The sequence below is a fragment of the Sander lucioperca genome, chromosome 11 (genome assembly GCF_008315115.2).
Source record: "Sander lucioperca isolate FBNREF2018 chromosome 11, SLUC_FBN_1.2, whole genome shotgun sequence".
NCBI lineage: Eukaryota > Metazoa > Chordata > Actinopteri > Perciformes > Percidae > Sander > Sander lucioperca.
The window spans coordinates 32864143-32889183 of record NC_050183.1 but is presented as its reverse complement, the minus strand read 5'-3'; the positions used below and the strand labels follow the sequence as shown (position 1 = coordinate 32889183).

At 41.1% G+C, this 25041-nt stretch overlaps 1 protein-coding gene and 1 long non-coding RNA gene across 3 annotated transcripts in view; one reads left to right on the top strand and one right to left on the bottom strand.

The window, feature by feature from the left end:
* mcf2l2 (MCF.2 cell line derived transforming sequence-like 2) overlaps positions 1 to 25041 on the bottom strand; it is a 286969-nt gene that overhangs the window by 236462 nt on the left and 25466 nt on the right. The window lies entirely within an intron of this gene.
* Positions 7429 to 19099, top strand: LOC116063221. The gene is made up of 4 exons (XR_004108212.2): positions 7429 to 7438; positions 14649 to 14654; positions 17042 to 17050; positions 18747 to 19099. It is a non-coding gene; the product is annotated as an uncharacterized LOC116063221 (long non-coding RNA).

The following is a 25041-nucleotide window of genomic DNA, read 5'->3' as shown; positions in this document are numbered from 1 at the left end:
TCCAAGAAGCTTTTTTGCAAGTTTGGACATGATACATATGCATACCAACTCTCACATGTCTAGGTGAAAAGCACTGCAGGGGCTCCTTTTTTGAAATTTTGTACGGTGCGCTATTGAGCTAATTTACCATAATTAAGCCTGAGATCCATGTAGGCCTGGACTAACATCACTTATGAAAGATTTGGGGCAAATCAGACAATGTATGTTCAAGTTACAACAACTTTCTGTTTCATGATGTAACATCGAAGTTTGTTGTGCCGCCACGGCGACGCCCGTCGACTAGATTCACAATCTTCAAATTGAAGCATCATCAAGGTCTTAAGGCTTTCCTGTACACTTCTGAGGTGGATCTGGTCAACCACCTTGGAAGAGGACATCAAAGTGTAACGACTGTAACTTACTGTTGCCAGTAAGGGCCACTATAATTATATTTCAATATTGATATGTAGATGTCTTCAGGCCAGGGCCATTATCAACCCTGAGCAGTTTGGGGCAGATTGGAAAATGTAAAGTGTAGTTACTAACCGCTTCCCGTTTCATGGCAAAACATGAAAAATCAATGCCATGCTATTTAAGCATAAAGATGTTGAGGCAGATGGGCCGTTATAATATTATTTAATTATTGTTGTTATTACTGGCTAACCAGCTGCTAACTTGTCCAATGTCTTAATGCTGTTAGACATAGTCAGCTTTGCATGGCCGGGGTATGTATTCACTTGTACTATAATTTGGTGTGCTCTTCTAAAGTATGCACAATGCATAATCACATACAGGAGGGCCACAGTGCAGCTGGATACTTTTTTTTTTACTTTTTAATTTCAAAGTAAAACATCCAGGTTTATGGTGATTTTGGCTGTCTTGAATTCTCAGCTGTGTCTACAGCAAAAGCACGACACGTGATCAGGCACAAGGAGAGAATAGAAAAGAACATTAAAGCAGGCCATAAAGTTCTCGCTGGCGGCAGTCCCTGTCTGAGCTGATGTCTGTATCAGCAGAACTAACATGGAAAATAACAATGCAGTTCTAATTACCAACCAAATGTACTGATGAAAATAAACTCACCATTTTCTGAATCTGTCCAATCATCGCTTGTAATTCGGCAAATACATAATCCACCAAAGAGCATGTGTTAAAGGGGTGATAGAATGATTACATAGGGTATTTCACACTGTTCCTTAAGGTCTCCTAATAGGGTATATAACATTGGTTGGGCTGAAAATGTCCCAGGTGCTATTTTTTTAAAACACTAAGAGCATTACTTAAAAAGAAACAGTTACTAATAAGTATGCTTTGTTGTTGAAGGTTTCATGGGCATTCAATGCTATTTATGTCAGATGGTAGATTCAGTCAGAGCCTGTTTTTTTTTTATTTTATTTTTTTATTTTAGTTTTTTTGTTTGTATTTTGTAAATTGTGTACACAGTAGATGTGTATTATAATGTGTCATGTTGGTATACTGTAATGAGTAGTGTGAATGTGAATTTTTGTATTGTCACTATGTGTGGACCCCAGGATGAATAGTTGCTGTGATGCAAAAGCTAATGTGGATCTTATAAACAGACAAGCATTGAACTCAACCCTAAACTCCATCGCTATAGACTAAGAGACTCATAAACAACTACTCCAGCTAAGTCAAATTCACTTAAAATGGATCCTATCATCACACTTTCATTGGTGGCAATGCCAAACGAAACAAGCAGGAGTACATCAGTACATCATGTCCCAACTTGTTCCAGGTGCTGACCCTAAGACTACCAATTTATGAGTATGTCAACCACACATACACACACCTGTAACACTGTATAAGTCAATATGTTCATCACTTACACATTACTGATCCCATGCTGCTGCTGTTCTTGCTCTGAAACAATCCACACAGACAGGAGGGTCTGAGATGAAAGACTAAACCAGCGTCCAGTCTGTCGTCTACAGCAACATAACGCGCAACACACACACATACACAGGTGACACTACTCAGTCGTCAGGGCTGTCTGGTCTCCCTCAACGCTGCAGGACAAGCCCTTTTCCTTTTGGGTGTAACAGAGAAAGAGATAGAGAGTGGGAGACAGAGTGAGAGAGGCGGGAATGTGAATGTTTTCGTCAGAGCGGGGTCTGAGCCTCCTGGCAGCCTTGTGATCGGCTGAGCAGCTCAATTCTTACCACTGTTTACACAAATATCACTCAACAATACTGTACAATACCCATTAGGCAGCAGGGACTTCCCTTCCCCTCTGCATCCTTCCCTGTTTACTCCCACCTTTTCTTTCCCCTCTTCCCTCTTTTGTGTATGTAAAGAACCAGGTTAATTTATATGATCTGACTGGATCTAACCCGGTCTGTGGATTACCCACGGGGCTGCGGATATAACTGCAATCCGCACATCACTACTACCTATAAACGTATATTTATTCTCTCTTTTTCTCTCTTCCTCTCTCTCTCTCTCTCTCTGTGTCTTGCTTCTTTGTTTATATGCCACAGGTGAAAAAAGCCTTCCGCAAAGGATACACCAGTGTATCCCCTATTATAGCTCCTCCAGCGAGCCTCCTAGCTCCTTGATCCTGTCTCCTTATGATGCATTTTATCAACTGGGATGTCCTTCAAGATGGCATGCTGAGATCAATTTCCGGGTCACAATCCAGAAGAGCCGAGGAGGTACAAAACTGGGAATAGACTAGGGCTGGATGATTAATCGAAAAATAATCATAACCGAAATTCAGAGCCTATAACCGACGTAATTTTACCAAGTCGATTATTTCGGTCTTTTAATCCTATTAATATTTCCGCGGCCACCCACTGTGTGTTAATGTACTTTCCCCTTAAAACATATTACGGCCGCCGCGTGTGTAGTCACGTGACTCCGCCCTGTCCAGTCTGCGACCATAGGTGCTTTCCGATCGGATAGTACTTGTACTTTTTAGAGGTAAAGTACACTTCTAAGCAGTTCTAAGAACTACTCTCCCCCAAAATCTTTTTTCCCGTTTGCATTCCCACTGGCCAAGTGGCCATAGGGACTGGTAGGAGGGGTAAGGGAGCGACGCAAGCACGGCAACGGTCTTTATCGCATAGTCACTTGACCTTAGCGTCACAACAACAACAAATGATGCTAATACTTGTGCACTTTTCCCATGACTTTTCCTATATTAAATGCACGTCCATTCTCGTAGTAATTCACGTAATGTTTTGCTCAACACAGACGGGGCTTTATTATACTCAGAACAGACCCCGCCTCTGCCTGCAGCGCTGTGGACGTGTGTGTGTGTGTGTGTGTGTGTGTGTGTGTGTGTGTGTGTGTGTGTGTGTGTGTGTGTGTGTGTGACGGCCGGCAAGCCGCAGGACATGCTTGTGAAGTTTAACTCCGAAAAGACCGTTAACCACAGGTTCCCTGTTATTATTTATTTTCTACATTTTTAGGAAACTTTTTTTTTTTACATTAAAACTTAAATTACTTTTTTATAAGACATTTTAATTTCATTGTAAAATCAACTGTTGTAGATTTCAGTTAATTTGTTTGAAATATTTAATAAATAAGCATTAATTGCTATCTGTGTGTTGATTCCTTATTTTAGAATCACAAAGATAGGATTATGCACTCTTTCATTAGAAAAAAAAACCGTGAACATATTTACAGTATAAGAAAAGATTTTTTTTTTTTTAAATAAACGTTTAATAATTGTAATCGAGGTAACTTGTTCGATTAATCGTGATTATGATTTTAGACTAGAGTAGACCTAGTTCACGGCAGACATGTTGACATGTCATAGTAGGAAAAGCACAGGTGGCTTCAAAACCATTAATAATGGCTGCATTCCACTTAGGAGAGGCCCTGGTATTGTGCATGCTGACTCACTGAAATAGCTTACTGGGACACTTGATGGAATTGAGCCATCGTTAAGGTTATCAATTTCAGCTGTTCTTTTGTTACTATGACAAGTCAAAATGTCTGCTGTGAATAAGGTCCATTGGGATAGCCCTGAAGTCTCCCTGCAGTAGGGAAGTGGAGGGACCGAGCAGCCCGCTGCGGATAACTGGCTAGTTAGCTAGTTTGCTTATTCCACCCACCATCCTGTCATGTCACTGGTTACAGAAAATGAACCGAACAAAGTTGTCACTTATCTGGCGATAGCAATGTTTTTTTAGAAGGAACATTCTAATGTCATCTTGGCCAGTTTTGACAGTCCTGTCGTGTGTTGGATTGACCAGATAAGATGAAGATGAAAAATGAGAAGAGCATTCTGTGTGCCCTGTTGACCTTAGTCGTTTGCTTGCGTTTCTCACTTCCATTTTTCTTCTTGTGCATTAATTCGCTCAAGCTGAGTGATACCTCTCACCGAAAAACTCAGACGTCGATTCAACATAATGACCAATTGGTGAGTCAGGGCCTTTAGTCAGTCAGCTTTTCGATGTGAGTTGTAATTTTGAAATTCAGAGAGAGTAAGGCTAGTTGCTTTATGCTAACCACATCCTGACTCCGGCTCTGTTCTACAGACATAAATTTGATTTCATTCTTCTTATTTCACTCTTGGAACAAAAGCAAATACATGAATTTTCTTTGTTGTTCCTAATCAGTGTTAAAATGTGTCTCATCCTGACTGTATCTGTGATTTAGCTACATACATTTCCACCACTTATTTAAACATACCCCAAGAAACTGCCACACATGTTATGACACACACTCAACCCCGCAACCCTGACCATTTCAAACCCCACAGCTTTTAAATGACTTGAATAATTTAAAGCTTTAGTGCGTAACTTTTTGACATTAATCAACGTCCATTACATTCAAGCCGTTGCCAAATGAGTTGCTACAAAGCTAATTAAGACTATCCGCGGCAGAAACTACGCACTATAGCTTTAAAGAAAAATTGGATTCATTAGAACCTTTGAAGAAGTTTTGACAACAAAATGTTTCAGATGTGATAACTTTGTGCTTACCAGCACAGGGGGCAAAAAAAATAAGTTCAAGTTTTTTAGAGGTAAAACTGAAAGAAAGCGCACCTGAAATGTTGGTAATAATCCCATGTAGCATGTTGATTGGTTATCGTGCTCTCAATCGTCTTTGGTCAATCATGAGATTACTGCAGGCTATATAAAAGGGGGGCCGGGTTAAATTTTGCTGCTGTCTTTGCTGAAGCCAAACTTCCTAAAATTTGGCGCGTCGACACAGGCTTCCTGGCTGGTACGTATGCCGTTTGGCAGCCTACTTACTGTTTATTTGGTCCTAGTTTATGTAATTAATGTAAGTTGTTTTGTTTATGCTAGGGGGCTCTAAACTGCCTCACCGGTACCACGCTGCTGTTACTTTTATGCTGGCACAGGCGATAGCTCTGCCCTTTCGGCTTGCCAGTGCTGTTTGTTTGATTATATTACGTTGATTTATTGTGGTTTAACTTAGTATTTTGTTTGTTTTTGTTTATTTAATTCTGTTGAAGAATTTAGATTTTCTGTTTCAACTTATGGTATATTTGTTCTCGATGTTTGGTTTTGGTTTTTTTCACCTAGCAGGCAGCCATACGTTGCTGACTGCTGCTTATAATTTGCAGTTTATTTTGCATTTATTGTTTTGTTTCTAATTGATTTCCCCCCCAATAACTGTCCCTGCAGTTGCTGAGTGCCAAAGGTGGTGGTGTTGGTGCCCCTGGTGGGGTGTCTCCCCTGTGTGCTGTGTCCTCAACCACGTTTTTTTGAGTTATCACCACTGTGTTTGTGTGTGTGTCCACGTGATCGGGGTGACTCTTCCCTGAGACCCCAATTCCCATTGACTCCTCTCCCTCACTGGTAAGGCCTCAGCACTTACCTCCCCTCTCCCCTGTGTGATTGTTTTTATATTGTTTGCAAAATGTTCCTACCTAGTTCTCAGCTGTAAGGAACAACTGTTTTCTGTTCACCCACAGGTATTATTTTGAATAAGCTGCTTTTATGATGAGGCTAGCCAATAGCACCACTGACAACACAGAGTGCCTGAAATGAATGGAGAAGAGCATCTGTAGTGTGGTCTAACGCCCATGACCTAAAATCTTTAGTGTTTTATATTAGGCTACAGGTTTGTCATGTCATACAGTAGCAATTTTGTGCTCACTATGAATACATTTTTAATGCTTTCTGCACATTGCTTTTTGGCCACTTAACTTGCACACTGAATTAGTTTATTTGGTAATCCATTTTCAAGGTTACTATGTACAGTTAAAGGCGCATTGGATCCCACTAAAGACCTTCTTAAAACGGCTCGCAAATATATATTTTTAACAAAAAGGCTTTTTTGTATTTTCTAAAACAGATGGGCACTGTATATTTTAACAAACTTTACTAAAATAGGAGGAAATAGTGCACTTGTTGGCCTGTTTTCAGCAACAGATTAAACCACTTTGCATCTCTCGGGAGTATTTCTGGCAGGAGCCATTCACAATCTCCTAAAATGCTGCAACATAAGGTACTAGGAATTCTACTTTAAAGTGCCCAAATTATGAAAAAAATCACTTTTTCTGGGATTTGGGGTGTTATGTTGTGTCTCTGGTGCTTCCACACACATACAAACTTTGAAAAAAATACATCCATGCTGTTTAGAGTGAGATACAGTTTCTGAATGTGTCCTGCCTTCAGTCTCTGGGTTAGCTGTTAAAAATCGGCACGGCTTGTGACGTCACAAGCCGAAACGAGCAGGCTAACCACAACCATTAGCTCGTAGCGTTAGCGTTAGCATGCTAACGCTAGCATGCTAACGCTAGCATGCTACCTCGTTCTCAATAGCAAAGCACTGCTACAACACACACAAGTTCACTATAATCTACAAAAGAACTACTTACATGTGCGCCCTCATTTAGAAGTCTCCCAGCTAATCCTGCCTTGTAACTGACCGAAGTTGTAGAAACAGCCTTTCTTTTACTGTCTATGGAGCTAGCTAGCTGACATGATCTACATCTGAGCTACTGGGCATGTGCAGTGCAATCAAAGATAGTACAGAAGAAGAAGAAAAGAGGTTTCACTCTGTAGCTAAAACAGAGACCAGCTGAAAAGAGGATCCGCAGCAGTGAGAGAGAGCGGTGCAGTACAACAAAAATATGGTGTTTTTTGAAAATTAAACCATGTAAACCTATTCTGGAACAACCTTAAAATACAATTATGAACCTGAAAATGAGCATAATATGGCTGCTTTAAGAGCTTTACTATTGCATTTCTCAATAAGCATCAACAGCTTATTTGAAGGACATGTTTTTGAAGGAAACATGCCCACCCATTGAGTTATGCTGTGATTACAGTCGTATTTAGCTGAAGATGTTCACAATAAGCTTTCATATCATCTGTTGTAAGTTTTTCCCCATTGAAATGGTTAACAGAAAATAAAATTGTTGTTGACAGTATTTTTTAAGGGGAAGTAAAACAGTTATGTCTGACAGGCAGTGAAAACAAAAAGTGAAAGGTTTACATGCAGTAACAAGACTGTGGTCTCAAAAGAAAAATGGCACATTTGTTGTTTGTTTAAATGCTTGAAAACAACATATCTCTACTTTTACAGTAAACTCCTTAAGATTTACCAAAGAGCTTGATAGCCATCTCTGGTTTTACCTTAATTGAAATACACAGGCACCTTTAAGGTATGAATTAAGAAATGGTTTTCATGCTATTTGGTGAATGTAAAAAGGGATTTTACACTTTACTAATTACCATTGAAAATAATCTCATCTTGAGTAGGGTAAATTACTGTAACAGTACTTTCAAGGGAAAGACATGATTGTGTTTCAAAAAGGTGTTGTTACAATGTATTTTTTGAGGGAGAGAATAATCAAATGGTTGACAGGTGGTAAAAACAAAAAGTGAAAGCAGTAAGACGCTTTCATGCTGTTGTTTTGGATGGCAATGACAAACCATGTATATTCTTGTTTAGTTTGGAGGACTTTGTTGGCAATAAAGTGCAAATATATATACTTTCCCCATGTAAGGGTCTGAGATAGATCTTGTCATCTGCCCATGTCTGCAAGCCTACATGCCTTCTATATTTGTGTGAACGTGTCCACCTATGCAGACACTCAATGCAGTAAAGCATTTGTATGATGTACTGCACTGGGTGCCCTGCTTTCTTAGGCAAGCCTGGTCTGTAGACAGTCAGCCACTTTTCATCAACACCAAGTCGACCACCAGCTCACTTGACTTTGGTCCACTTGATCTGCTCAGGATTGACCCGCTTAGCAAATCTGTGCTGTGAGAAAATTAGGCCAGACTGTGAAATCAAAGTTCTCTTGTGGCCCAGTGGATCAATTCTATTGTTCAGCTGTGTTGTGAGCAGAGCTGGTCAGCTGGCCTCAGTCCAGCTGACAATACGAAAGACAAACGCTTTCTGAAGGATATGGTGACCCACCCCCACCACCACACCACCACCACCCCGTCTCAGAGACAGGAAGAGGAAGCAGAGATAATGCAGCTCTGATGTCACAACAACAAAGGTTGGGGACTCATCTGGGTAATACCACAAACCCCCAAGCAGCTATCAGAGTGTATCATTTAAGGTTACAGTAGTTGTTGATGGTGAGATAAACTTTTAAAGGTGAGCTATTATATAGCATTTTTGAGTTCATTCTTGTATTTTGTGATTCTATTAGAGCATGTTTACATGCTTTAATGTTCAAAAAACACTCTCCGTATGAGACGCTCTGTTGGAGCGCCTGTCTCTTTAAGCCCCCCTCCCGAAAAAGCCCAGTCTGCTCTGATTGGTCAGCGCATGTCCACGAGTCTCTGATTATCCGCTGTTGGAATCTCCGTTGTTGTTTCACTCCGAAACCTGAGACTGATTGCAACGGAGTATATAGCAGGACTTTGTACCGTGAAAAATCACCAATGAAGGCTTCTAAACCAAATACTACACAACCAGACATGTTTCAGCATGTTTTCAGCAGTAATGAGATCCAAAATTAGGGAGAAATGACCACATTGGCAGCCAAGATTACAGCTATCTGGCATTAGCATGCTACTTAATAGTTAGCAATAGGCTAACGTTAGATTGTAATGAAATGGAGCAGCACGTTCTACCTGCAAAAACCACAGAGAAAGGCTTCTAAACCAAATATTACACAACCGGACATGTTCCACCAGTAATGTGACCTGAAATTGTGGAGAAATTACCAACATTGGCCGCCAAGATTACAGCTATCAGGCATTAGCACAAAGCTACTTTTGTTATCAGTGGACACTAATAGTGCAGCACTTTCTACCGTCAAAAATCATAGATAAAAGCTTCTAAACCAAATACTACACAACCGGACATGTTCTGGCAGTAATGTGACCCGAAATTGGGGAGAAATGACTAACATTGGCCACCAAGATTACAGCTATCAAGCGTTAGCTACTTAATAGTTAGCAGTAGGATAACATTAGATTGTAATGAAATGGGGCAGCACTTTCTACCGTCAAAAACTAAAAATACGTTTACCTCATTATTTGACATTATAACATTATAGATATGACAGAAAATAGCTTTAAAAAAAGCCTGGAGCAGATGACAATCATAGAATAGGGTGACCAGACATCCCCCAGTTTCGGTGACCTGTCCCCGGCTGGAGCTGTCCCCGGAAATGTCCCCGGTTTTTTTCACTGTGACTGACAGACCCGAAATTGAAATGGTAGTCACGCACCCTTCACACGCAGGCTCAAGACAGCCAGAGCAAGCGCTTCTCAGAGTTCAACTTCGGTAAAGTTAGAAAGATATTCAAAGATTCGAACTTCCGGGATCAATTACTCTACAGCGAAATGTTATTAAATCACAAATGACGCATCTTTCCTACCGTAGTAAGGTAAACAACGAGCTACAAACTCATTTTCATCGAAACGAGCCGTCCTCCAACCTGGAGAAATAACATTGGTCTCTATGAGACGGCAGTAAGACGAGTGCTTAGGGACCGTCTAGAAACTACAACACCGAAAAGAGATACAACAACAATATTTATTAATTTAATGATTAAATGAGGTAGTGTCTCCAAACTTACCTCAATTATAACTTGTCTCCTGCTAGTTATACTATAGCACCTATTTAAAAAAAATAAGCATATTCATAATTTTGGGGAATATTTTTTGCCAAAAACATTAAAAACACTCAAAACATACAATTACTCGCTCAGGAATGTGACACATATATAACGCCATATCTCTAAACTTACCTCACATATAATTAGTCTTCTGCTGGTTATACTACATCATTTACTTTTCAAAAATAGGCATATGCCTAATTTTGGGGAATATTTCTTGCCAAAAAAAATTTAATTACAGAAAGTCATGTCTCCAAAACTACCCCACACAGAAGCCCCCCTGCTGGTTGTACTACAGCACGTACCTTTCAAAAATGTCTTAATGCAGTCAATTATTTTTTGTGGGCAGGTAAAAGACCTTCTTTTAACAGAATAAAACTATATGCAGCTAAAGAAGAGGGGGGTCTCAAGAGTGGATTGGTACCACTATGCTTTCTCCCTCAACCAGCTGTCCAAAATATATATGGTAGAAGACCAAGCTCCTCCATGGGTTTCGATGGAAAAGGAACTTACAGATCCATTCCCCATACAGGCTTTTATATCGCAAACAGGTGGAGAAATCCCATTTAGGAATCCACTGTTGGCATTTGCGAGAGAAACCTGGAGAGTTTCACATCAGGTGACAGGATTAAGGCCCTCCTTCACAAAAAAATCATCAATCTGGCATAACAAACTATTGAAAGTAGGCAAAAAAAACTCTCTACTGGAAGACATGGGTGGAGGCGGGAATTATTTTTATTGAAGATGTGTTCAAAGAGGAGGTGTTCATGACATTTGAACAGATAATGACCACGTATAACATTCCTAAGAAAGAGTTTTGGAAATATCTTCAGCTGAGAAGCTGTATAATGTCTATACAAAGAAAATTTCGCCTAACATCTTATACTGTGATACAGGAAAGATTTCAGGGCGGCCAGCTGGTTGGGGGCGGCGCATCTAGATTTTATGGTCTTATGCGACAGGCTCATCCACCGAGGCTCAGTGGCCTCAAGAGAGCATGGGAGGAGGATTTGAAGGTTGGGATAGCTGATGAGATTTGGGAGGAAGTTGTGGGGTCCTGGTATAAAACGTCAAGGGAAGTTCAGACTCGATTGATTACTTATAGGATCATTCATAGGGGTTACTGGACTCCCTGTAAGATGGCGAGACTAAAATTAGTGGATTCAGATATATGCTGGAGATGCGAAAGAAGCAGAGGCACATTGATGCATATGTTATATGATTGTCAAATGACGACAAACTTATGGAAAGATATTATAACATTCGTTAACAAAGTACTACGGGCAGACTTGATACAGAACCCGGCACCTTGTATACTAGGCATAATACCAGCAGGGGTGGGCCTGTCAGTTCAACAGACTCTTTGGTGCAGACTGGCCTTCACCACAGGTTGTAGGATTGTGCTAAGACATTGGAAAACAAAACACATCATCCCTTTCAATGAATGGTGTGGAGAAATGACCAAAATGGCCAGCTACGAACAATTCATTTTTAACTTGAACAACAGACAGGAGGTATTTTGGAAAATATGGGGCCCCTACATGAATGCAATATTGCATACTGAATGAGGCAGAATTTGACTAAATTATTTTAATGTCTGTATAAGTTACTGCTAAGATGTTTGAGAGATGACTGGTATTGCATGATATTGGTAGAATATTCATCATTTGTGCTACTGGTGTGATGATATGTGTAAGGTATGGAGACGAGTTAGACCAATGTTTACCCTGTGTATGTATATTGTTATTATTTTTTTTTTTTCTTCTTTTCTTTCGCTCATTTGTTGTCATCTCTCTTGTTTTTGTTTAGAGAGAGAGATCATTATTGTTCTTGTCTTTGTTTCTATAAAAAACAATAAAAAATGTGAATGACAAAAAAAAAAATGTCTGAATGTCTGAATTTCTTTTCAAAGTGCATCAGATTGATGCATTTAAACATTAAAATAGGGGGGCTTGTGCCCCAGTGCAGCTCTAGGTCTAGTGACGCCCATGGGGCAGTGTCGCCGTTTTAAGTTTACAAAGATAAAAACTTTACCTGTTTTGGAGGTATTTACACTTCTGAGCTGAAAATGTCCCTGGATTTTGTCTCAGAAATCTGGTCACCTTATCATAGAAGGCCAGAGAAGGCTGGCTCGGTGTCAGACACGGAAGCAAAGCAATGTACTGCTGTGAACAGGGGATGCAGCAAAACGTATTTTAGCCACCTAAAGAAAAATCTGTTTAAAGGTCCAATATGTAATATTTTTACTGTAATAAATCCAAAAATGACCCCAGTGTGTCATCAGATATTAAGGAAACATGCTAAGTTGAAATACTACCTTTTCTGACAACAATGCTAATGTCAGTATTTTCTCCTTTTGAAATTTCCGTTCCGTGACGGAATTTCTGTTTGTGTTTTGGCAGCTAGGCCGGGTTGCCAGATATACCTGTAAAAACGTAAATGTTATGGTTTTGGTGTTTTGTCTTATTTTAGTAGTCTGTTTTCTGTTTTGTATTATGTTCTATTTCCTCTTTTATTGTGATAGTCTGGTTTTCTGTGCTGGCTTTTCTAGCTTTACTTCCTGTGTTTTCCCACCCTTGTGATTGCCTGATGTTTCTCACCTGTTTCCCAGCCCTTGTGTCACCTGCCTCTTGTTACCTCATTACCCTGTTTATTTAGTCTTTGGGCGTTTCTCAATCTGTGTTCTTCTATTGACTTGTGTTTTTGTGTCCCTGTGAAACGTCATCTCGTGTTGCCAAAGAACTGTCCCAATACACAAGTTCGCATTTCACCAAGAACAGTTAAGATTCCCGGAAATGTTCTTGACATGCCCATTTTATCGAGGATGCATTGGTTGGTAACTTGTATGAACTTCGCAGCACCCGTATCCCAACATTCATTTCGGCATTCACTGATGGTCGGGTTTCCGGTAAATAGACAGCCCAAAAACGTTTATTTATTTTAACAATTTTCGCCATCTTATTCATCACTAAATTAACGTCTGAGAACATTTTAGGCGAGAAATGAACGGTTTAGATTTTGAATATAGGCAGTCTTGCGAAAATCTTTGCCAAATTGACAATTTGCTCCAAAGTTTTTGGAGTTTTTGGAACTCCGTGAAGTGAGACAGCCGCCAGCTTGCGCCTGTCGGGACCGCTAGCTCGTCGAGACCCTGCTGGAAGCCGGAGGTCTTTTAGACCGGTCCCGTAAATAAGAGGCTTTTATTTCGCCGTTGACGGATCGTTTGTTTAAATATCACAACACATGTCCATCATAAGATTAACGGGAACCTGTGGTTAACTGTCTTTTCGGAGTTAAAATCCACAAGCACGCACACACACACACACACACACACACACACACACACACACACACACACACACACCACAGCTTCACACACACTCACACACACACACACACACACACACACAGCGCAGCAGGCAGAGGCGGGGGAGAGAGATATACCCGTTTCTTTTCGGGAGACTTGTTTAAATTATGCCATAGGCTATACATTAGATTTAGTATTTAGTATTTTTTTTGGTGTATTTGTTTTCTGATTTGTTAGAAGTTGAGTTTCAGTCTGTATGATAAATTAACAGTTGTACATAAAGTGGTAACATGCTGACATGTTATGTAGACTAAAGGGGAGACACCAACCTTTATAATTTGAATTGCTAATTTCCATCTCCCTGGGCATATACAGTGCACTACAATAATATAGAAATGATCACGATCATGATCATGAATACATACACCAGTGCATATGCCTACTTATTTTTTTATTTAAACTGACTTAAACTTATACACTAATAATAGTAGGGATCGCGTTCCACTCTTTTGAATAAGTAAGGAGTGTTTGAGCTAAACCATAAACAATAAAATTAAAGCTCAATAAGTTTTATTTTTCAATATTATTGCAATAGTTGTAACATTTTCTTGTTCGGAGATTGTTTTAATACAAAGTGGTTATATTGTTGTGGTTTTTATTTCTAGCTGTTATTTTGGAGCACTGCTGGTAGTCTCTGTGCTGGGGGTGTTGAGCAATAACAGGAAGAACGCATCGTCTCAAACTCTTAACAGTGTTTTCTGTGCTTGTGAACTTGCAAGTTCATTCTTCCAGGTACAACTAGCAAGAACGTTCTCCCCAAGAACACAAGTCCGTTCTTTGCATTCTTGGTATTGGGAAACGCCTTTTGTCTTCCCCCTGTCCTGTGTCAGATCATTTTGTGTTTGTGCCTGGTCAGTTTGTTCCTGTCAATGTGTTTCGCTCTTGTGCCTGCATTCTGAATCTTCCCAACGGTCTTTTGTTCCTGTAAGTTTTTTTCGCTGTAAGTTTGTTCCAGACTCTCCAGTTTTTGTTATCACCCTTTTCCTCGTGTTTTTTTCATAATTTTGGACATTAGTTTTTGCCTGCTTCTTTTGACTCCTTGTGTTTGTTTTTGCCTGCTGGATTTTTGGACTCCTTTTGTTGGTATTTACTCTTCGTTCTAATAAATCCTCAAGCTCAAACTTTTTCCTGCCTGATCTCCTGCATTTGAGTCCACCTATTCCTTGCATCACATAACAGTAAACCCAGCGCACTACAACTGTAACGTTAGTACAGCCATGAAAGCAGCAAGCAAACAAACAGGCTAATTTATCACGGCCGCCACGGCTCAAGGGACATGTATTTTGTAAATGTAATTTCAACATTTGTGTACTCACATTGAATTATATAGCTAGAGTACCCGAGTTGGTTACTCGAAAAAACAATTGAGACTGGTCCTGGCTAAAGCCGCCATGCTAACCCTGCTAACTGCTAACGTTACTGGAGGACCAGCCAAGCGGGCCACAGCTGTTTACGTGTAGCCTGTTCAGCGGCAATAGCGTGCCTATGTTCCCACATTTCTACGATTTTTTTTTTTTCAAAATTAGGCCCTATGTTCCCACATTTCCTTTTTCATAAATTTGTATCGGATTTTAGCCTCGTAACCCTAAAAAATGTTGTGGGAGGATAGGGCTTAAATTGAAGGAAATGTAGGAACACAAGACCTAATTTTGAAAATGTCCTAGAAATGTGAGAACATAGGGCTGTGGGACCATTGGGCTCTGGGAACATAGGGCTGACCCCCCCCCCCGTAGCCGACAACGGTGAGTTACTTTAAGCCAAGAGGGGGGCTGTAAATCGGGAAAAGAGGACCATGAGTTTGCAGTGTGTTTAGTGATTGTTGCCGTAATTCTAAGCCAATAAAGTGTGTTCAGTCGGGTAGAGAGGACAGCAAGGTTGTTGTGTTTTTAGCGGTTCCTACCGTAATTCTAAGCCTTAGGAAGTGTGTCTGTCCGTCGGGTGGAGAGGACAGCAAGGTTGTTGTGTTCTTAGCGGTTCCTACTGTAATTCTAAGCCAAAAAAAATGTGTCTGTCAGTTGGGTACAGAGTTCCGCATGAGTGCAGGCTTTTATGACTGTCAATATAGCCAGCGGTCTCAGCCTGGCAACCTCTGTGAACTTCGAGTCTGGGGAGGAGGGGGCGGGGGAGACGACTCTACAGTATTTGGAATTTGTACTGCAGTAACTATTTTAAACACTAGCTGCCAGTATTTTATATTGCACATTTAAGTGCACACTATATTTTGAAAATATTTTTAAAAACTTGACCTTATCATCAGATAGCCCTTTCCTTTGGCACTACAATGTTTTAACTGTAGAACTTCCATATTCCTATGCATAAACACAACTGTACCGAACACTGTATTATGCTACGTCTGATGCACACTCTTGATCAAGGCTACTGATTGCCGACGAAAATTCTAACAGACTGGCATTGTGTTTTTTATTGGAGTGGGAGGTGGGAGAATGAAATAATCTGTCCTCTGACCGTGGATTTCCACAGGATGCGGAACGTCTGCGGACCGGCTCCGCTGCGGAACGGCTGCGTGCTCCGCCGTCCGTCAATACCCACCAGGTCCGGATTTGTTGCGTAACGGCTGCGGCCAGCCGACCACGAGATCTCCGCAGACGTGCCGCAGACGTTCCGCATCCAGTGGAAATTGCCGGTGAGAATAGCTATCAGCAACTCCCAAAGTAGTGAATATGATGTAGCCTCATTTTAAATTAAAAGAGAGCAACTCATCAAAATAATTTGAAATAAATCCGCAGAATTTTTTATCTGCCAACAATGAAGAATTAAGTCTCCAAAGCGGTAGAGTAGATTTATGTGTGGATAAATAAATAATGCAGCATGATCAGGAACTAGAATAGTTTAATAGTGGAAACAACACATGAATTAACTATTATCTATGAAAAAGTAATTGATTCTTGAGTATGATTGATGTAGAAAAAAATAACTTTTTAGCAGAGGGATAACGATGCATCCAAGGATAAACCAAACCACTCTGAGTCATGAAATCAGCGAAAGATTTAGACATACATGATTGGGATATGGTGTGGGGACTAGAACGACACCCACAATTCAGATCACCTCCAAAAATTAATAAATGGGTTTAAATTAGGAATGCTGCAAAATAATCTATTGGCAGATTCAACATCATCAAAATTAGCTGCATATACGTTAACAACACCTTATTAGTCAGCATTAATGTGCCTGCAACTATACGATATGTGCCATATTTATCTGCAATAACCTCACTAGATAGAAATTGAATTTTTTTTTACAGATTAAAATAGCAACTCCTCTAGCTTTGGAATTAAAATTGGAGTGGTGGATCTGACCTATCCAGGGAGCCTATAATGATTCTTGAGGGCGCTTTCACACCTGCCTCGTTTTGTGTGGTTGAATCGCACAAAAGGTCATTTGCCCCGCTGGTGCGGTTCATTTGGGTAGGTGAGAAGGCAGCAATCGCACTCAGGTGCGCACCAGAAGTGGACCAAACAAGCGTACTGAGACCTGCTTGATGAGGTTGTCTCGGTATACTTTCAATCAAACTGGAGCGGTATGTTTGTGGTGAGAACCTTGAACCACACCAACTATATATTACTCTGCAAATTCTGAGCTAATGTCTCCTGTAGTCAGGTGTGCTTAGCAATCTGTGATGCGGCAGAACATGCCAACTGAAGCAGCTTGCAGTGTTTCTCTCACAGAAATAGACAGCAGTCAAGCTCGCTGTCCATCACTTGCATTTCTGTGGTCAAACCAGCCACCGCAAAAGTTGGAGACAGACACCGGCAGAGCAGAGCGAAGTATCGGTGACCAGAGCAGAAGTGAAACATCGCTCGACAAACAATGTCTGATTATTTAAATTAAATGAGCTGGTCTGACCATGGAGATGCAAAAAAATGCAATAGTCCACACAGGATCTTCTTCCTGTATTTACTGTCTTGTTCCTACCCCAGACACATCCTAACTAATAAGAGAAGTGAACGTTCTTGCTTGATTTGTACTGACACATTTTGGTACACTTGGATTTTTCCAGGTGTGAAACGAAACCGAACCAAGGGGAAATCGCTCCAAGTCTACAAACTGATCAACTGATTTGGACCAAAGCAAACAAACAAGGTGTGAAAACGCCCTAAGTGTAAGGTGGGTCTCCTGCAAAAACACAATATCAGCCCTAAGTCGCTTCAGATGACTAAAAACCTTGGGTCTTTTAACAGGATTGCCCATACCACGTATATTCCAAGTGAGAAAACAAATTGGTGTGCCTGCACTAAGGGCACTAAGGATTCAAATTAGAACACATTCAAGAAAAGTCTCAATAACAGTCTCCATAAGGGTGCAGCGGTGCAAGAAAGAGGAATCAGAATCAGAATCAGAATCAGAAAGGGCTTTATTGCCAAGTACGTTGCACATACGAGGAATTTGTCATGGTGTTGTTGGAGCATGTCACACATACAAATATAAGAAGGAGAAAAAGAATATAAACAATATAAGTATGAACATATACACACAGTATGTATTAATAACGATAAAATAAATTTAAATAAATAGTAAAATAAGTTAAACAGTAGTAAAAAGGAACGCTACAGCAGAGTAGGTACAGTGGCATGAGGAGCCAGAGGTGGGGTGTGGAGAGAGTCAGGATGGATTCCGGGCCTTGTTTAGAAGGCTAGTGGCGGAGGGGAAAAAACTGTTTATGTGGTGTGAGGTTTTGGTCCTGATGGACCTCAGCCTCCTGCCAGAGGGGAGTGACTCAAAGAGCTTGTGTCCGGGGTGGGAGGGGTCAGCCACAATCTTTCCAGCACGCTTCAGAGTCCTGGTGGCGTATAGGTCCTGGAGCGGCGGCAGATTGCAGCCAATCACCTTCTCAGCTGACCGAATGACACGCTGCAGCCTGCCCTTGTCCTTGGCAGTGGCAGCAGCGTACCAGATGGTGATGGAGGATGTGAGGATGGACTCAATGATGGCTGTGTAGAAGTGCACCATCATTGTCTTTGGCAGGTTGAATTTCTTCAGCTGCCGCAGGAAGTACATCCTCTGTTGTGCTTTCTTCACGAGGGAGCTGATGTTCAGCTCCCACTTGAGATCTTGGGAGATGGTAGTTCCCAGGAAGCGGAAAGACTCCACAGTGTCAACTGTGGAGCCAAGAAAAGAAATTGTTGCCACAAAACTGTGACAGCAGTTAGAGAATCACCTGAGCTAAAGCTAAGAGATACTTCCACAGAGTCATTTGGCACAACTCATACTGAAATACCCCAGAACGGGTTGACCTTAAAGTGCTCATATTATGATTTTTGGCCTTTCCTTTATTGTGTTATATATCTGTTTTGTGCAAGTTATAGGTTTACAAAGTGAAAAAGCCCAAAGTCCACTCCAAAGGTCAAGGTCAAGGTAACTTTATTAATACCCAAAGGTAGATTTGGCTTACAGTGGGAGTTGAGTGGGTCAGCCTCCTTTTACATACACACACACACACACACACACACACACACACACACACACACACACACAATCAGCAGCAGACTGTAGGATGTAACGTGACAAAGGAGACATCATTGCTCATTACTAATAAAATACAGTAAATCAATAGTTCCACAGACAAATTCATAAATTAATAAAAATAAATAAGGCAGCAGACCTGTATTGCTACTACTTATTTAATATACGTATAGCAGCTGGGACAAAGCTGTTTCTGTATCGCTTAGTTTTACAGGGTGGTACTTTATACCTGCGTCCCGAAGGTACGAGCTGAAATTCACTATGTAAAGGGTGGGAGTGGTCTTTCAAAATAGTTCCAGCTATCCTTTGTAACTGTTTAGAATACAGGTATTCTGGGTTGAGCTGTGGCTTTCCTATCAGCTTACTGGACCACTTCACAATTTGATTTAGACGATTCCTATTTTTAAGAGACAAGTTCCCAAACCATAACACCAGGCAAAAAGACAAAATGGATTCAATAAAAGCATGATAAAATAGGGTCATCAAAGTTCTGTCAATATGGAAGGACAGTTTTCTCAGGCAAAACAATCGCTGGTTTACCTTTTTATATACAGTGTCACAGTTTGCCTCAAAAGTCAGTTTGCTGTCAATGGTCGTTCCAAGATATTTGTAGGTTTGAACACACTCCACTATTTGATCCTTTATGTTGGAGACTTCTTGTGCCTGGGGGGGGTTTTCAAAAATCAATATGTCTTTTGTTTTGGAGATATTCATCTGGAGGAAGGATTTTTCACACCATTCAAGTCCTGGATGACTGAGCCATGGCCAGTTTCATGGTTTTGCTGCTGCAAAATTACAATTACAAAATCATCTGCATACTTTAAAATAGTTCTATTCTCTCTATTACTACAACACATATTCGTGTAGAGGATGAACAAGAGAGGGGACAGCACACATCCTTGTGGGGAGCCAGTGGAGGAGCATACCTCGTCAGACAGTGTTCTGTTCACTCTCACTCTTTGTGTTCTGTTAGTTAAAAAGTCCAGAATCCAGCCAACAATATTATGACTTAGATAAAATTGTTCTAAAAGTCTCTCTGTTAGAATGTTGGGTTGAATTGTCTTAAATGCAGATGAAAAGTCGATAAATAAAAGCCTGGCATGTGTTCCCCTTCCTTCCAGATGTTTAAGAAGCAAATTCATTAAAGTGACTGAGGCGTCCTTGACTCCCCTGAGTGGCCTATAGGCAAACTGCATTGGATGCAAAACATACTCGGTTTTCTTTAAAATTTGAGACCTCACCAGATTCTCAAAAGTTTTCATAACAAGTGATGTAAGTGCAATGGGTCTAAAATCATTCAGAGTTTTGGGGCAGTTTATCTTGGGAACAAGGACAACCACAACATCCTTCCAGCATTTAGGGATATGCTGAGTCTGTAAGGACTTTTTTTTAATATATGATCAATTTTTTATTATTTTTATATTTTTGAACCCACAACATACAGAACAAACAAATACAATCAAACAAGAACCAAAACCCTCACCCACCCTCTGCGGTCTCGAGGAAAACAAAACAAACCAATATACAAGAAAACAAAAATCACACCTTGCCTAGTCGCTCTCTTCTAATTCTTGTGGTGTTGAGGTCACCAGGACCGATACCTGTGCTGCTGCGTTTCTCCATAGGTCTATAGTCGATGACTTGGCTTTGTTAATCCTTGCTGTAGAGAGCTCAAGCATAACTATATCTAGAAAGTACGCCAACCACTGTTTTATACAAAGCGAGTGGGGGGGAGCCAGCGTTGAGCTATCATTTTTTTGGTTGCGGTTGAGCCAGCTAGCCAAATTTTCTTCTGTCTTCCAACCAGGTGTAATTTAGAGTCATCATTAAGTAACAAAACAATCGGGTCAGTAGGAATTCGACATCCTATCACATCAGATATTATTGATGTTGTTTTATTCCAAAACCCATGCACCTGTTTACACTCCCAGACCATGTGTAGGAAAGTTCCAGTTTGTTCAGGTTGACAGAACGTGCAATTGGGAGTCGGAATGACTTTAGAGACGTATCTCTTCTGAGGAGTCCAATATGTCATATGACATATGTTGAAGTGGATCTGCTGGTGATTTGGGTTCTGGAACAGTGGGAAATGTTGTCCCAAACTGTCTCCCAATTAATTACGTTCCCCTCAGGGCTCAGCTCTCGCTCCCATCCCCTTACTATTGGGAGTTCTCCTACGGATACTTGCATCAGTTTAGCTTAAATCCTGGACACTAATCCTCTCACAGGAAAATCAACAAGCCATTTAATGATTGGGTGCGCCCTAAAGACTGTTCCCCCATGGCACTCCATAACATTTTAGGGCTGATCTTAAGCAAAGATAAAGGAAGAAGGATGTCCTAGGGACTTCAAAGCTAGCTCTCAGGTCTTCAAAACTATAACATACCTTCCTCATTGAATAGCTGGTCTAAAGTATAAATACCTCTGTCACTCCACTGGTTACAAGTAAAGGGTTTGTTACCAGACATTAGGTATTCATTGTGCCATATTGGGGTATTCAAATGCCACTTATTGGTGTATCGTAGGCACTGATGGGCAGTAACGCGTTACAAGTAACGCGTTACTGTAATCCGATTACTTTTTTCAAGTAACAAGTAAAGTAAGGGATTACAATTGCAAAAACAGTAATTAGGTTACTGTTACTTCGCCGTAAGCAGGCTGCGTTACTGTGTTACTTAACCGTGATTTTGTTTCGTGAGACTGTCTCATGAGTGACTATGACGTATGAGCGCCGCAACGTCAGTGGTAAACACCGACATGTGTAGTGTTGAACAAGAGACAACATGGAGCGCGGGAGAGAGCAGGACCATGCAGCGTTTAATGCTTGGAGGTACCGACATTACTTTGAGTTTGACTCGGTTAAAGGTGACAAAAACATCAGCGTCCGCTGTACACTCTGCGTGGGAAGAAAACTTTTATCTACAGCGAAAAATTCCACCTCAAATCTGAGTAAGCATCTAGCAAGCCGGCACAGGAATGTGAAACTCACTGAAAAAAACCCTGAACCCCCGACTGACATGACCGCTGCGGCTACATCCAATTCCACCAGGTGAACCTCCGAGGGCCCCTCTCCTGCTGAACAGGTGAAAATAGACTTAAAAGCGACAGGACTTAGTGCCGCTGAACTGAAGAAGCTCGTCGCTGGCTATATTGTCGAGGACATGCTGCCAATTTCCACTGTTTTATTCAGGTCGTGCATCATAGTTTTGAAAAGTAACTTAACTAGTAAAGTAACTAATTACTTTTGAAAATAAGTAATCAGTAAAGTAACTGGATTACTTTCTTGGAGAAGTAATCAGTAATCAGTAACTAATTACTATTTCCAAGTAACTTGACCAACACTGATCGTAGGTGCTCCTCCACCTTTTTAAAGTTTAAAGTTGGTCAATGTGTTGGTGATAATAGGGCCATAGGCTAGCATACACTTTTTTGGGCACACACCTACAAAAGCAAGGTCTTGCCATCTTAGACGTCCAGTGAGGTTTTGCTCTATTTCTCTCCATGGTACTGTAGATGAGGGGTCGTAGCTGAAAGGCTCTGTGGTACACTTTAAGGTTAGGGAGGGCCAGGCCTCCCGTGTTTGTGGTATGTTGCAGGGTAGAGTATTTTAGCCTAGGTTGTTTATTATTCCAAATACTGCCGAATTACAGTATCAAGTTTCTTTCAGAAATGTATTGGTGGGGGTAAGGGGATCATTGTACTTAAGAAATTCACACGAGGAACTATGTTCATTTTAACAACAGCAATCCTGGACCGTAGCGATGCCAGCAGCGCAGTCCAATTGGCCAGATCCGTTTGAACACTACTTAGTATAGTTTCATAGTTGTCCTGGACAACTCACTGTAGCGATGCATGAATGGTGATGCCCAAATATGTAAATAATAATAATTATTTACATAATAATAAGTCCTTAAGGTCAGAGATGACTCTAGGCGGTCAAAAGCCTTTTCCGCGTCCAGTGATAACACTGCTGCCGTTGTTGGAAGGTTTTTGGCTTCTTCTATTACATGGAATAATCTGCCTATATTGTCTGCAGCGTGACGCTTTGGTATAAACCCTGATTGGTCAGGTTGGACTAGCTTCTCAATAAAGCGTTCTAGACGTAGCTTAATATCAGTACCAATGAGGCTGATGGGCCTGTAGTTCGAGCACTCCGTAGGATCTTTGACCTTTTTGTGTATGACAGAGATTAGTGCAGTGTTGGTTTGTTGATGAAAGGTGCCCCTCTCTATGGCCAAGGTTAAAGTTTGTAAAATGATAGGTATGTCAAAGTACTGTAGTAAAAGTTCTGATGGAATTCCATCCAACCTCTGTGTTTTCCCTTTCTTAGCTGTTTTTAATGCTGATTTGTGTTCCTCTAACGTAATAGGTTGACCCAGTTCTTCTGCCTCCTCTGGGTCAAGAAGAGGCAGGTTTAGCTCTTTCAGGAACTTTTGGCACTGTGCCAGATCCGGATTGCAGGAGGATTCATACAACTTTGAATAAAAGGATTGGAAAGTGGCTGTGATATCTTTAGGATTCGTTGAGATACCTCAGTCCGTGCGGATGCTGTTGATAGCAGCTCTGGACTTGCTTTTTTTAATTTCAGTGCTAGCAATTTGCTTGGTTTACAACCATTAAAATAGTAATTTTGCCTCACTCTGTGCATTATGAACAGCTCTCCTTCTTTGCAGATAATTTAGCTCTGCTCGATTTGTGACTAAAAGAGTATGTGTAGATTTAGAAAAACACGTCTGTAGAGACTGCTCTAACGATTTACAACGTTCTTCCAACTCCGCAATCCTTGCCTCTCTCTTTTTCTTTTATTTACCGCAAAGGAAGATGTGAAATCTCTAATAAATCCTTTAGTGGCTTGCCAGATGTACGCCGGGTCCAGAATTGAGTCAATATTGATTGATATAAACTCCGCCAGTTTAGCTCTAAACTCTGTATCAAGAGCTGTGTTTTGGAGAAGGGAATTATTAAACTGCCATCTCCTAGATCTTTCTCCTAACATATCACAATGGAATGTGGTTATGAGAGCATTGTGATCAGACATGATTGCTGGTTCTATTGCTATTGTGTGGAACATTGCCTTAAGTTCACTGGAGCATAAAAAATAATCAATGCAGGAGTGGGTGAGGTGACGTGTGGAAAAAAAGGTGTAATCCTCGCTAGTAGGATTGTGCATCCTCCATATATCTGTAAGATGCTGAGATTCCACAACTGCATTGAACATGTCTGATATGTGTTTTTGGGCTTTTGTGTGGTTGACCCCTGATCTATCCTGATTTAATTCTAGTACATGTCAAATCAAATTCATGTCTCCCCCTATAATTATCCATATCCAGATCCCGACAGAGCCTGTCCGCTTCCTCGGGTGCAGTGAATGTGAGCGTTCTCCCTCCGTGGTTTACTCTCAGAGTTGCCAGATAAATAAGAAAGTTTGGGATGCCTTTAGCATGCAGCTTATGCTGCACTCCTATAAATTCCTGGCGCAGTTAGACGATGAAAGCCCTGTAGTCAGGCTTAAAGCGCAGTGTTGCGTTGGAATCACTAATCGGGCCTTCCTGCTGTATTTGTCTCGCCCCCTGGATGGATCTGAGAATCAGCGTGCGCGTCGTTGCACCCTTGCCGTAGATCCTGTGCGCCCTTTCAATTTCGATGGTAGCCCTGTTCCGTAAGGAGGGGATCCATTTTGGCAACTGATTTTGCAAAAATCCAACTGGGTCATCTTTTTCGCTGCCCTCTTTCAGTCCAATGATGTGCACATTATTTCTTCTCGATCTGTCCTCCAGTTCAGCCAACTTCAACTCAAACTTCTTCTGGTCATCAATACAGGCTTTCACCATGTTTCTCATCTGTCTGTTGTCTTTTTGCGCCTTGTCTAGTCACTGGATTAGGTCTCTTACTGTAATTCCCTGCCTCTGAAGCTCTGTCCTGATGTGTTGTAGCGAGGTGTCAATTTCTGCTAACGCTTCCTTCATTGCGACTGAATCTGATTGAAGCCTGCTTTGTTGCTTTTCCAGGACCCTGGTCATAGCATCTTCCATGCGTAGGTCCGTGTTAGCATCAGAATCCTTGCTAGCCGTCGCAATGTTAGCAGAGTTGACAGAGTTCTGTGCTCGGTTAAACGGCAGCGAGGCCTGTTTTTTTGCTCCTGCAGGCATTCCACTAAGTCACCGTGGTGACAAATGAAATG